We start from the raw sequence: 13107 nt of genomic DNA on the forward strand, positions 1-13107 counted from the left end.
TTCCACAGACCTGTATCCGTCTGTGGCCTGTTAGGAACCAGGCTGCACAGCAGGAGGTGATCTTGAATGTAATGTGCTTGAATCATCCCGAAGCCATCCCCCCTCTCATCCCTGGTCCATGGAAAAATTGTCTTCTGTGAGACTGGTTTCTGGTGTGCAAAGGTTGGGGACCACTGCTTTAAAGTAGTAGTTATCTGTGACCTACCCACAGGAGGCTAAGTAAATAGTGGCTCCAAGTGGCATTTGTTAAACTGGCTTACACATGACTGCTTGCAAATATTATCTACGTATTTTTTATTGAATGGGATAGCAAGATGTCCCAATAGAAATATTCAGGAACTTTGAAGGATAAAATATTACCTTTTCTTTAAATAAACATGTCAGCAAACAACATACTAAAATAACTTGAAAAGAGTATACTTTTTGAACTTACAGTTAGTTATGTATTATTATAACTTTTATTTAAAAATTTCTAAGTATATTTCTGCAAATTTACAAGATGTGGTTGTCTTGAAGACTTTATAATATAATAGTTAATTTAGAAATTATTAAAGCTGTTTGGTGCACCCCACTTGGTAATTTTTAAATGAAAACATTTACAATCTTTACCTTGATAATATAGGGGTATTTTCCCTTAAGATACAATACTTCATTTATTCTTTCAACAGTATATATACACTGACTGCTGTGTGCCAGGCACTTTTCTAGATTCTGGGAATACAGTGGTAAAGTACAAGTTCTATCTACTTAGAGTTAACTGACTGGTAGGAATTGGAGAACAAACTTTTTCATGTAACACCAATCTTCTTATGGCTTCCACCACTCTACTGGAGTTAAGAGGGCCTCAAAAAGCTCTAAGTACTATGGATAAAGCTATCCCTCTCTGGCTTCTGTACCATCATTGGCAGGTGTCAAGGAAAGGCCCCCATCTTTGCATCTCTGGAATGTCCCCTAGCCTGCCTTCTTCCCCAACACTTGCATGACTACCATAACTAACCACCTTGAGACCATCAAGGCTGTTGTTGTAATGCCTTTAGCCCTGTTTTGTGTCAGTCACTATAAGAAGTCCAGGAATCCTGGGCCATCTCTTCTTTGCCTAGAATCTACCCCTTTTTGAATCTGTAAGCAGTGAGACAATCCCTTCTTCCACTTCCCCTTCGCTGCTTCATTTTTCTTTATAAAAATTAAACTATCTGGTACAGGCAATATGTATTTATTTGTCTGTCTTAGAATATAAACCTCATGAGCGCAGGGATTTTTTTTGTCATTTTTGCTTGTTATTCTGTTTCCTACACTTGGGAGAGTGGTTGCCCCTTTAGTAGGCCCTCAGTAAAGATTTTTTAGAAAATCATTTTTATTTTTTAATTACAGTTGATATACATTATTAAATTTCTTTCAGGTGTACACCCCAGTGGTTAGACATTACATAACTTACTAAATGACATCCTGATAAATCTTGCACCCATCTAACACCATACATAGTTATTAGAATTTTAATGACTTTGTGGTCTATGCTCTATTTTACATCCTCGCATAGAATACATGAGGATGTAAAATACATTCTCATGACTATTCTGTAATAACTCATTTCCTCAAACTCCCTCCCATCTGGCCATCATCAAAATGTTCTCTCTGTGAGTTTGTTTGTTCTGCCTGTTCATTTATTTGTGTTTTTAGATTCAATTGTTGATAGATACTTATTTATTGCCATTTTATTGTTCATATTTTTTATTCTTTTTAAAGAAGACCCTTTAACATTTTATATAATACTGGTCTGGTGGTCATGAACTTTTTTTTTTTTTTAATCTAGGAAGCTCTTTGTCCATTGATTCTAAATGATAGCTTTGCTGGGTAGAGTAATCTTGGTTGTAGGCCCTTGCTTTTCATCACTTTGAATACTTCTTGTCAATCCCTTCTGGCCTGCAAAGTTTCTGTGAGAAATCAGCTCCCTTATAGATAACTAACTGCTTTTCTCTTGCTGCTTTTAAGACTCTCTCTTTGTCTTTAACCTTCTGCATTTTAGTTATGATGCATCTTGGTTCATCTTGTTTGGGACTCTGCCCTTCCTGGACTTGTATGTCTATTTCTTTCACCAAGTTAGGGAACTTTTCTGTAATTTTTTTCCTAATAGGTTTTCAGTTTTTTTCTTTCCTCTTCACATATCCCCATGATGCAAATGTTGTACAATTGAAGTTGTTCCAGAGGCTCCTTATACTATACTCATTTTTTGGACTCTTTTTTTTTTTTTCCTTTTTGCTGTTCCGGCTGTTTTTTGCTTTTTTATATTCCAAACCACTGATTTGATTCTAGGCTTCTTCTACTCTACTGTTGATTCCCCATAAATTATTCCTCATTTCAGTTAGTGTATCCTTCATTTCTGACTGGTCCTTTTTTATGCTGTTGAAACTCTCACTAACTTCTTTGAACATCCTTATAACCACTGTTTTGGACTCTGCATCTAGTAGATTGCTTGTCTTCATTTTTTTAGTCCTTTTCATGGAGTTTTGATCTGTTTTTTCATTTGGACCATGTTTCTTTGTCTCCTCATTTTGGCAGCCTTCATGTGTTTGTTTCTGTGTATTAGGTAGAGCTTGCTACTATGTCTCCCAGGCAGGGTAGACTGGACTAATGTAGTGGGTGTTAAGTAGGGTCCAGTGGCACAGCCTTCTTGATCACTCAAGCAGAGCACTTGAGGCGTGCCTTCTGTGTGGGCTGTGTATACCCTCTTCTTGTAGATGAGCCTTGATTGCTATTGGCACCTCGGTGGGAGGGATTTACCTCCAGGTTGATCACTTGCAGGACTAGCTTTGACTGCCAACCACTGATTTTCAACTATTATGGAGGATCAGCTGTGCAGGGGCCCACCCCACAGAACGAGACTTCAGCAGGAGTCTGATGCCCACCGAGTTTGCCCCTTGAGTGTGTTGCTTGTGGGGGGTGAAGGGATGGTGATGCTTCTAATGGTATGAAGCTGTCCACTGGGTACACTGGCTCTGGGGCCTCTCGGGAGGTACAGGCCAAGGTCAGCTGCTGCCTTGTTCTGCTCAGAGCCATCCAGTGTGCGTTACAAAATAATCTGCAAATAGCTGCTACTTGTGCTGGCCTTGGAGATGCCCAGCAAGGCCAAGCTGTGAACCAAGGCTTACTGTTGCTAGTGCCACAGCTGGGGCCATTTGGTGAGAGGTACAGGGCATGCCAAAGTCATATGCTGCTTGTTGAGAGATTGTAGGGAAATCTGAAGCATGAGCCAAGATAGACCATTTGTATGGAAAAGTTATTGGAAACAGCTTCATGGGACTGAAATTCGAGTGGGACGGGTCCTCAGGGAATCACTAGGGCCTGGAAAACTGTGTGAGCCAGGTTGATTCTCAGATAATGGTACCCACCATCAAAGGAACATTGGTCTCTGCTAGCACTTCTATCTGAGAGAAAGCTGCCCCCTAGTTTTTGCCCTGATTCCAGACAATTTATTTCATTCCCATATGTTACTGGTCCTTTTTAAGCTGCTGCCCCATTGCTGGAGCTTAGAGAGCGTCCGAGAAGTCCGTGCACGGGCCTTTAAGAGGAACTCCTTGGGACTCCAAAAGCCCTCCCTCTGTCTTCCTCAGTCTCAAGCCCCACTGGTTTTTACAGCCATAAATTATGGGGATTTTTCTTCCTGGCACTGGAACCCTGAGCTGGGAGGCCTGGTGTGGGGCTGGGACCCCTCAGTTTTCAGGGGGACCTTTGAAGCCAAGATACCTCTCCCAATTTTTATCTTCCATATGTGGGTGTGGGCCCAGCTCTTTCGGTGTCTTGGCCTCTTTTACCAGTTTCTGTGTGGCTTCTTCTTTAAGTCCATAGTTGCATGACTTTTCATTCAGCCAGATTACAGGCAGTTCTGAAGGATGGTTTTTCTGTAGCTGCAGTTTTGATGTGGCTGTGGGAGGAGGTGAGTACCGTGTTTACCTATGTTGCTGTCTTGAAGTTTACTAAAGATTTTTTTTGATAGAATGAATCTCTAACTTCATTATCCTAATCCAAGACATTATTCTAATCCTATCCATTATTGTCGCCTAAACTTTAGCAGTAGCCCCTAACTGGTCTATCTACATTCATTTTTGTTCTTCTGAAGTTTATTCTTTGCACTTTAATTGGAGTACATTTTAAAAACTGCGGACCAGTTTGTTACTTCTGTTTAAACCATTTCAGAGATTTCCCATTACTTTTATGGTAGGCCTGCATAGTCTGACCTAAAACTACTTTTCAAACTTTAGTTCACACCAGACCCTTTATACTTTTCTCTCCAGAGCCATTGGCCATATTGACAGACTTCTTCTAGTCCAGGCTTTGTACGTGCTTATTCCTGTCTCTACTTTGTTAATTCCTGTTTATCCTATAGAGCTCAGCAACGTAGTCACTTTTTTAGGAATACTTTTCCTAATGTCTTTGACTAGATCTGAAAAACTTACTAGATTCTCTCTCAACTTCCTATAGCTCTTTGTGGTATTTATAACATTTTGTAATTACTCACTTTTGTTATTTTTTTTGTTCCTCCATAACAGACAAAGCATACAATATTGTGTTTTGTCACACTGCCTAGCATGGAACCTGACAAAACTAGAGATCCTCATGTTTTTTGGAAAGAGTGAATGAGAAAGAAAAGAAGAAAAGGTAGACACATAAACGTATAGTGTGCACTAAGGGTTTTGCATACATTGTCTCATTTAACTATCAAAACCCTAAGTCTCATTTTACAGATAAGAAAATGGGGGCTCAAAAAGGTAATTTCCTCAGTCATTCAGACTTCTTCCTCCCTCCTTTCTCCATTACAGTAACTTTACTGAGGCATAACTGACACATAGAATACTGACATTTTTAAAATATATAATGGGATACATTTTGACATATACTTATATTCATGAAACCATCACCATAATTAAGACAGTGAACATGTTCATCATCCTCTTTGTAATCCATTCCTCCTGTCCCTTCCTGCCATCCCTAAGCAAACACTCATTTTATTTTTAACCTCTCATTTGCTTCTGATGCTTAGGTTAGTTTGCATTTGCAATATAAATTGAATCATGCAGGATATACTTTGTTGTATGGTGTTTTCAGTATAATTATTTTGAGATTGATGCACATTGTTGCATGTGTTAATAATTCATCCTATTTTGCTGTGGAGTAGTATTCCATTTATGGATATCCCAGTTTATCTATTCATCTGTCAGAGGAAGTTATACCTATTTTTTGAACTTTGTATTAAGTGTATCAGTTTAATTGTATATAAGTATTTGTTGTCCAAGTCCTATTTCACAGCACTGTTTGTGAGATTCATTTGTATTGAGTTTCATATAATTCATTTACCCAGCTATTTATTAAATTGCGTAAACATAGCAAAATGTATTTATCTATTACTGTTTACAGTTTTAGAATTTGGGTTGTTCCCAGTTTTTTGCTATTACAGGTAATATTGTTTTGAATATTCTTGCACATTTGCCTTGGTGCACACATACACATTTACATTTATATTAAGTGTATAGCCTTGAGTAAAATTGCCAGGTCATCAAGTATGTATCTGCTCAACTCTAGTAGGTGACGTCAAAGAGTTTTCTGAGCTGGTTGAACTCGTTTCTGCCACCAGCAGTCTTGTCGGAGAGCTTTAGTCGCTCCATATCCTCATCAACACTTGGCATTGGCGGCCATTAAATCCGAGTCACTCTGACAAGTAGTAGTATCTGTGGTGGTTTTAATGTATGTTTCCCTGATGAATGATGAAACTGAGCATCTTTTCATATATTTTTCTGCCATTTGCATTTTCTTTTTTATCAAGTACCTGTTCATGTCTTGCCTATTTTTCTCTCCTGCCCCTTTCTTAAAAAAATAAATTGAAGGAATTCTTTGTATATTTTGGGTAAAAGCACTGTGTCAGTTATGTGTTACAAATTTATATAAACTCACTTATTTTAAAATATATTGATTTTGTGTTCAGCAGCCTGGCAATAATTGCTGTTCTGATAGTTTATCTGTAGGTTCCTTTGGATTTTCTTTGTGTACATTTGTCGTGTGCAAATGACAGTTTTATCTCTTCCTTTCCAAACCTTATATCTTTTATTTCTTTTTCTTGACTTACTGTGTTGCCTAAAAACATCTCCAGTGTAATCCTAATAGAAATGGGGATGGCAGGCATTCTTGTCTTGTTCCCAGTCTCACATTTCACTCTTAAATGTGATATATTCTATTTTTTCTAGTACTTATCAAATTATGGAATTGCTTTTTACATAGTATTTTGATAAGGTTTAGGTTTTCTTTTTAAATCAGATGCCAGATTCTGTCAAATACTTTTCTGGTATCTATTGAAGTATGTTTTTTACTTTTCTTTCTTTTTTCTCCCCTTCTTAACATGAATTACATTGAATTTTTTAATAAGAATTTATTTATTTATTTTTATGGTGAGGGGAAAGGAAGAGAAAAGGAGAGGGAGAGAAACATTGATGATAAGAGAGAAACATCAATTGGTTGCCTCTTGAATACGCCCAACCTGGGACTAAACCGCAACCCAGGCATGTGCCCTGACTGGGAATCAAACTGATGACCTTTCGCTTTGCAGAATGATGCTCAACCAACTGAACCACACCAGTTAGGGCTGAATTACACTGAATTTTGAATGTTAAAGTACCTTGCCATTCCTGGTAAAAACCTAACTTGATGGAGATATATTATCCTTTTTATGTATTAGTGAATCAGTTTGCTGCTATTGATTATATTTAGGATTTTTGTGTGTATATGTGTAAGATTGCCTTGAACATTTCCTTTCTCTGAATGTCTTTGTTAGGTTTTGGTGTCAAGGTTTGTTGACCTCACAAAATGAATTGGGGAATATCCCCTGTTTTTGTATTTATCCGGGAAATTTTCTGAAAGAGTATAGTTTCTTCCTTGTATTTCATAGAATATGCTGGTGAAACCATCTGTGCTTGGAATCATAGGAAGGTACTAAAGTACATATTTAACTTCTTTAATAGTTACAAGATTATTCAGCTATTCCAGTTCTTCTGTGAGAATGTAAGATACATTTTAAAGGGATTTTTAAAATTTCATCTAAATTTTCAAATTTATTGGCAAATAGTTAATCTCTTTTAATGAACTTCTTAAATGTCTGCAACATCTATACAGGTGTCTTATTTTTCATTCCTAATATTGGTTATTTGTGTCTTCTCTCTTTTATTCATGGTCAGTCTCATTTAGCATTTGTTGATTTTAATAGTTTTTATAAACAATCAACTATCGGGTTTGGTTTTTTGTATTTTTTTAATTTTTTAAAATTTTTATTAAATTCATTGGACTGACATTGGTTTATAGGGATTTATTGAGTCTCTTTTTTATTATATATTTATTTTTTATTTCATCAACTTCTATTCCTTATTTCCTTTGACTTTCTGTTCAATTTGCTAGTATTTTTCTAACTTTGGGGATGGATGCTTAAATTAATGATTCTCAACCCTTTTTTTCCTTATATGCTTACATAGATAGGTCTATGAATTTCCCTTGAGCATTGTTTTTGTTACACCTCCTAATTTTGAGTTAGGATTTTTATAGTGAGTTTTAATATGAGTATATTTTGTTGCATTATGCTTTCTTCCTTGCCTTGTGGGTAATTTAGAAGTGTATTTCTTAATTTCCATATGTGTTGATTTTTAAAAGTATATTTTTACCAAAGATTACAAGCTTAATTGCATTGTGATTGGAGAACATAATCTGTATGGTTTCAGTGTTTTGAAATTTGTTGACCCTTAGTTTATGGATTAGGAAAGAGTCAATTTTGGTAAATATCTGCATGTACCTGAAAAACTGTATTTTGTATTTGTTAGCTGTAGGGTTCTATATGTATTTATTATGGTAAGTTTCTGAGTTCTGTTGTTCATTTCTTATATATCCTTACTGTTTTTTAAAAATTCCTGTTTATTTGATCAGTTCCTGTTTATCCTGTTTATTTGACCTGTTTATTTGAGAGATGTATTAAATCATTTTGATTCCGGTTTTTATTTATTCATGTAGTTCTGTCACTTTTTGCTTTAAATGTATAGTTGAGGTCATGTTATTAAGTGGATGTAAATTTAGCTATTACATCTTCAGGTGAACTGGAAATTTTTATCATTATGTAGTGTCCTCATGTTTCTTGCAGTGTTTTTTATATTGAAGTCTACGTTTTTGTTATTATAATATCACTAGTTTGCTTTGGGTTAGTGTTTGCATGGTATATTTTTTTCTTTGCTGTGTCCTTGTGGTTTAAATGTGCTTCTTTCTTATTTTTAAAGCCACTTTGACAAATCTTTATCTTTTTTTATAGATTTATTTATTTATTTTAGAGAGATGGTAAGGGAGGGAAAAAGAAAGATAGGGAGAGAAACATTAATCAGTTGCCTCTGTTATGTGCCCCAACCTGGGACCTTAACCTGCAACCCAAGCAAGTGCCCTGACTGGGAATAGAGGTAATCAAACCAGCAACCTTTCCACCACACCAGTCAGGGTGACAGTGGTTTTTTTTTTTTTTTTTAAGATTTTACTTATATATTTTTAAAGAGAGGGGAATGTAGGGAGCAAGAGAGGGAAAGAAACATTGATCTCTTGCCTCTTGCATGCCCTGAAATGAGGACCTGGCCCACAACCCAGGTGTGTGCCCTGTCCAGGAATCAAACCCATGACCTGTCAATTTGTGGGACAATGCCCACCTCACTGATCAGCAGCAGTCAGGGAGGGGCTAAGGTGGCACTCTGTATCTTTTAATTGGGGTATTTAGTTAATTACATTTGGTTATAACTACAGATTATTTGGTTTCAAATATATTGTCTCAGTTGTCAAACTTTTTTTGTATAGGTCCAGAAAATACATATTTTAGGTTTTGTATGCCATCTGATTTCTGTTACAGCTATTCAGCTGTATTCTTTTAGTACAAAAGCAGCCATAGTCAAGGAGTAAACAAATGAACATAGCTGTGTTTTAATAAAATTTTATTTATAAAAAAAAGCAATGGGCCAGATATGGCTGATGGTGCTGTAGTTTGCCAGCCCCTGCACTATTTTAGTATTCGTTTTGTATTTCCAATTTGCTTATATTTTTTCCTCCTCTTTCTTGCCTTTTGGCCTTTTAAAAAAAAATTCTGTTTTCTTAGCTTAGAAGTAATAACCCTTCTCTACTGTTCTCTTAGTGGTTATCCTAGAGATTATATAACATACTTCCTTGACCTGTTAACATCTAATTATAAATAGTATTTTTGCCCTGTTCCTGCAAATACAGGAAGCTTATAACACTACCACCTAACATGTACCTTATATGCCATTTTCATGTATGTATATAACTTTTTACTATGCTAATTAAATGTTTTTCATTTAAAAAAAAACCCTTTTTTATTATGGAAATATATACTTCCATGACATTTTTGGTTTGTATTTCTTTAACTTTATTATGGAAAATTTGAAATTTGGTCACAAATAGAGAATGTGTTATAAACCACCAAGTAATGAACTATAGTTTCAACAGTTATTAATATTTGCCAGTCTTGTTTAAAGCAGTTCTGTGGCATGAAATTATTATGTCTATAAATACTTACATATGTAGTATCTATAACAGCTAAGGACTGAAATATTATTCATCTATCAAAATTAATGATAATTTAAAAAATATTCTAATATCCAGCTGATTTGTTTTCAGGTTATGTATTTTATTCTTCTATGTTCCTAGTATTTTTGTATAGTCATTATTTAAATTTATTAAAATTATTTACTTTTGCCCTGGCTGGTGTAGCTCAGTGGATTGAGCGCGGCCCTGCGAACCACACGATCGCGGTTCGATTCCCAGTCAGGGCACATGCCTGGGTTGCAGGCCAGTTCCCAGCAGGAGACTCACGAGAGGCAACCATACATTGATATTTCTCTCCTTCCCTTCCTCTCTAAAGATAAATAAATAAAATCTTAAAAAATTTTTTTTTACTTTTTTCCTGATACATTGTCCTGAATTATTTTTCTTCTGTTTTAAAAACATCTGTTTTATATTCTCTGTAATGTGGATTTGCTGGTGATGAATTCTCAGTTTTTGTTAGTTTGACCATATCTTTATTTTCATTTAGAAAAGTTTTTATTATGCTTTTATGGACAATGTCAAACATATATAAATTTCATACAAGAGTTATGAATTTAATATAATGAACCCCTATGTTGCAAGCACTGAGGTTCAGCAGTTACCAAGTCCTGGCCAGTCTTGTTCCCTCTATCCATATCACTGTTATTGAATTGTTACAAAACAAATCTTGGATTCAGAAAAATTACATTTTGTCCATTAGCATTTCACATGTATCTGTAGGAAGTAAGGCCTTGTTGAAAAAAACGTTGCCATAACATGTTAAAAATATGTATTAGTTCCTTAGTGTCACCAGGTACCTAGTCAGTGCTCAATTTTCCTTGATTGTCATACATACACAGAGTACATGTAGTTGATTTCCTTCAGTACAGATCCCAGCAAGACTTACACATTCTATTTGCTTGGGATGATTTTTGAATCTCTTAATCCGTAGATCTCTCTAGCTGATCTTTAACTTTTGTTTTTGTTGAGGAAGCCAGATTATTTGTTCTGTAGAGGGTCCTACATCCTGGAATATACTAATTGTACATTTGTACTTCTATTCAGCATTTTCCTTTACCTCTATACTACTCCTAAATTGTCACTTAAAATCTAGCAGTGTGAATCAGATCACAGTCAGTTCTGTGTTTGGACAAGAATACTTACTAGGTGGTGGTGTGTACTGCCATAGGAGGCATATAAAATGTGCTTGTGTCTGTTTTGTGATAATGGCCATTGATCATCATCACCTAAATCCATGATTTCATTAGGGCTTTACTTTCATTTATTTTTTTGCTGGGTATAGAATTTCATTTGGTAGATTTAAAAAAACACTAACACTCTTTTTTTAGAGTACTTTTATGTTTGCAGCAAAATTGAGAGGAAGATACAGAGATTTCCTGTATGCCCCCACCCCCATGCATACATAGCCTCCTCCATTATCATCATCACAAACCAGAATGGTATTTTTTTTAACCAAGGATGAACCTTTATTGACATGTCATAATTACCAAAGACCAGAGTTTCCCTTGGGGTTCACTCTTAATATTGTGTATCCTACTGTTGGACAAATGTGTGATGACATGTATCTGTCATTATAATGTAATGCAGAGTATTTTGACTGTGCTGAGAATCCTCTGTGCCCTATTTTATTGTTTCCATAGTTTTGCCTTTTCCAGAATATCATATAGTTGGAATCATACATTATGTCATAGCCTTTTTAGGTTGTTTTTTTTTTTTTTTACTTAGTAATATGTATGTAAGGTTCTTCCATGTCTTTTCTGGCTTAGAAAAGCTCCTATTGTGTGAATTTACTACAGTTTATTTATTCACCTAATGAAGGACATCTTGGTTGTTTCTAAGTTTTGACAGTTGTGGATAAAGCTGCTATAAACATCCATGTGTAGGTTGTTGTGTGGATATAAGTTTTCAGCTCCTTTGGGTAGATGCCCAGGAACACAATTGCTTGGGTTAAGTGTATGTTTAGTATTGTAGGAAACTGCCAAACTACCTTCCATAGTGGCTGTATCATTTTGAATGCCCACCAGTAATGAATGAGAGTTATTTTTGTTCCGCATCCTTGACAGTATTTGGTGTTGTCAGGATTTCAAACTTTAGCCATTTTAATAAGTATATAATGGTATTTCGTTATTTTAATTCACATTTTCCTGATGACATATGATGTGGAACATCTTTTAGTATGGTACATTGCCATCCATTTATCGTTTTGGGAGAGGTGTCTGTTAAGGTCTTTGGTTCATTTTTTAAAAATTAGTCTGTTTTCTTTTTAAAATTTTTATTTTTATTTTTTAACTGTATTTTTATTGTTGACATTATTACAGGCGTCCCCTTCCTCCCTCTCACTTTGTCCACCTCCGCCACTCAGCCCTGGCCCCCTCTCCCTCTAACCATCACCACACTGGTGTGTGTGTCTGTGGGTAGTGCATATATGTTCTTTAGCTAATCCCTTCCCTTTCTTTCATCCTCTTACTCCATCTCTCCTCCCCCACCCCTGACATCTGTCAGTGTGTTCCATGTATCCATGCCTCTGTTTCTGTTTTTTTCGTCAAGTATATTTTGTTCATTAGATTCCACATATAAGTGAAATCATATGGTATTTGTCTTTCTGTGTTTGAATTGCACTTACCATAATAATTTCCAGGTCCACTCATGTTGTCACAAAAGGTAAGAGTTCCTTCTTCGAACGGGGGGAGCATTAAGCTGTTTTCTTATTGTTGAGTTTTAAGAATTCTTTGTATATTTGGGGTAACAGTTCTTTTTTCAGGTGTGTCTTTTGCAAATAGCTTCTCTCAGTCACTGACTTATCTTCTCATTTTCTTGACATTTTCTTTCACTGAGTAGAAATTTACATTTTAATGAAGTCTAGCTTAAGAATGATTTGTTTTGAAGGTAGGGTCTTTGGCATTTTATCTAAAAGACACCACTATACCCAACATCTGCTAGGTTTTCTCTTGTGTTATTTTCTAAGAGTTTTGTAGTTTTGCAGTTTGTGGTAATGTCTTTGATTTTCAGCAGATTTACTATGGTATGATATGGTATGACTAGGTGTAGATATCTTGTTATTTATCCTCTTAAGGTTTGTTGGGCTACTTGGATTTCTAGTTTGATATCTTTTGTCAATTTTGGAAAATACTCCATTTTTATCTGTTAGTTTTTCCGACCCACTTGTTTTCTTTTTACATATATTTTAGAATTTTTTGCTTTGCCCTTAGTCCTTTATTTCTCTTCTCTTTTCCATGCTTTGTCTCTCTGAGCTTTATTCCAGGAGATTCTTCCCATCTCTTTTCTACTTTACTAATTCTCACTGCAGTGTATTCAGTCTGCTGGTAAACCTCATCCATTGAGATACTAACTTTTGTGTTTTTCAGGTATAGAATTTGTATTTTTTTCAAATTTCCTGTGTTGTCCTCCACTTTAAAAAATGATTTCTAGTTCTCTTAAGAAATTCTTGATTTAATCTATCATCTCCTTGAACATAATACATAAACTCAT

General features: G+C 35.6%; 1 protein-coding gene across 5 annotated transcripts in view; it reads left to right on the forward strand.

Moving 5' to 3' along the window:
- The window catches only part of FCHO2 (FCH and mu domain containing endocytic adaptor 2), a 116971-nt gene that overhangs the window by 19467 nt on the left and 84397 nt on the right, over positions 1 to 13107 (forward strand). The window lies entirely within an intron of this gene.

The sequence above is a fragment of the Sturnira hondurensis genome, unplaced genomic scaffold (assembly GCF_014824575.4).
Source record: "Sturnira hondurensis isolate 20B ecotype Veracruz unplaced genomic scaffold, ASM1482457v3 Scaffold0021354, whole genome shotgun sequence".
NCBI classification, from domain to species: Eukaryota; Metazoa; Chordata; class Mammalia; order Chiroptera; family Phyllostomidae; genus Sturnira; species Sturnira hondurensis.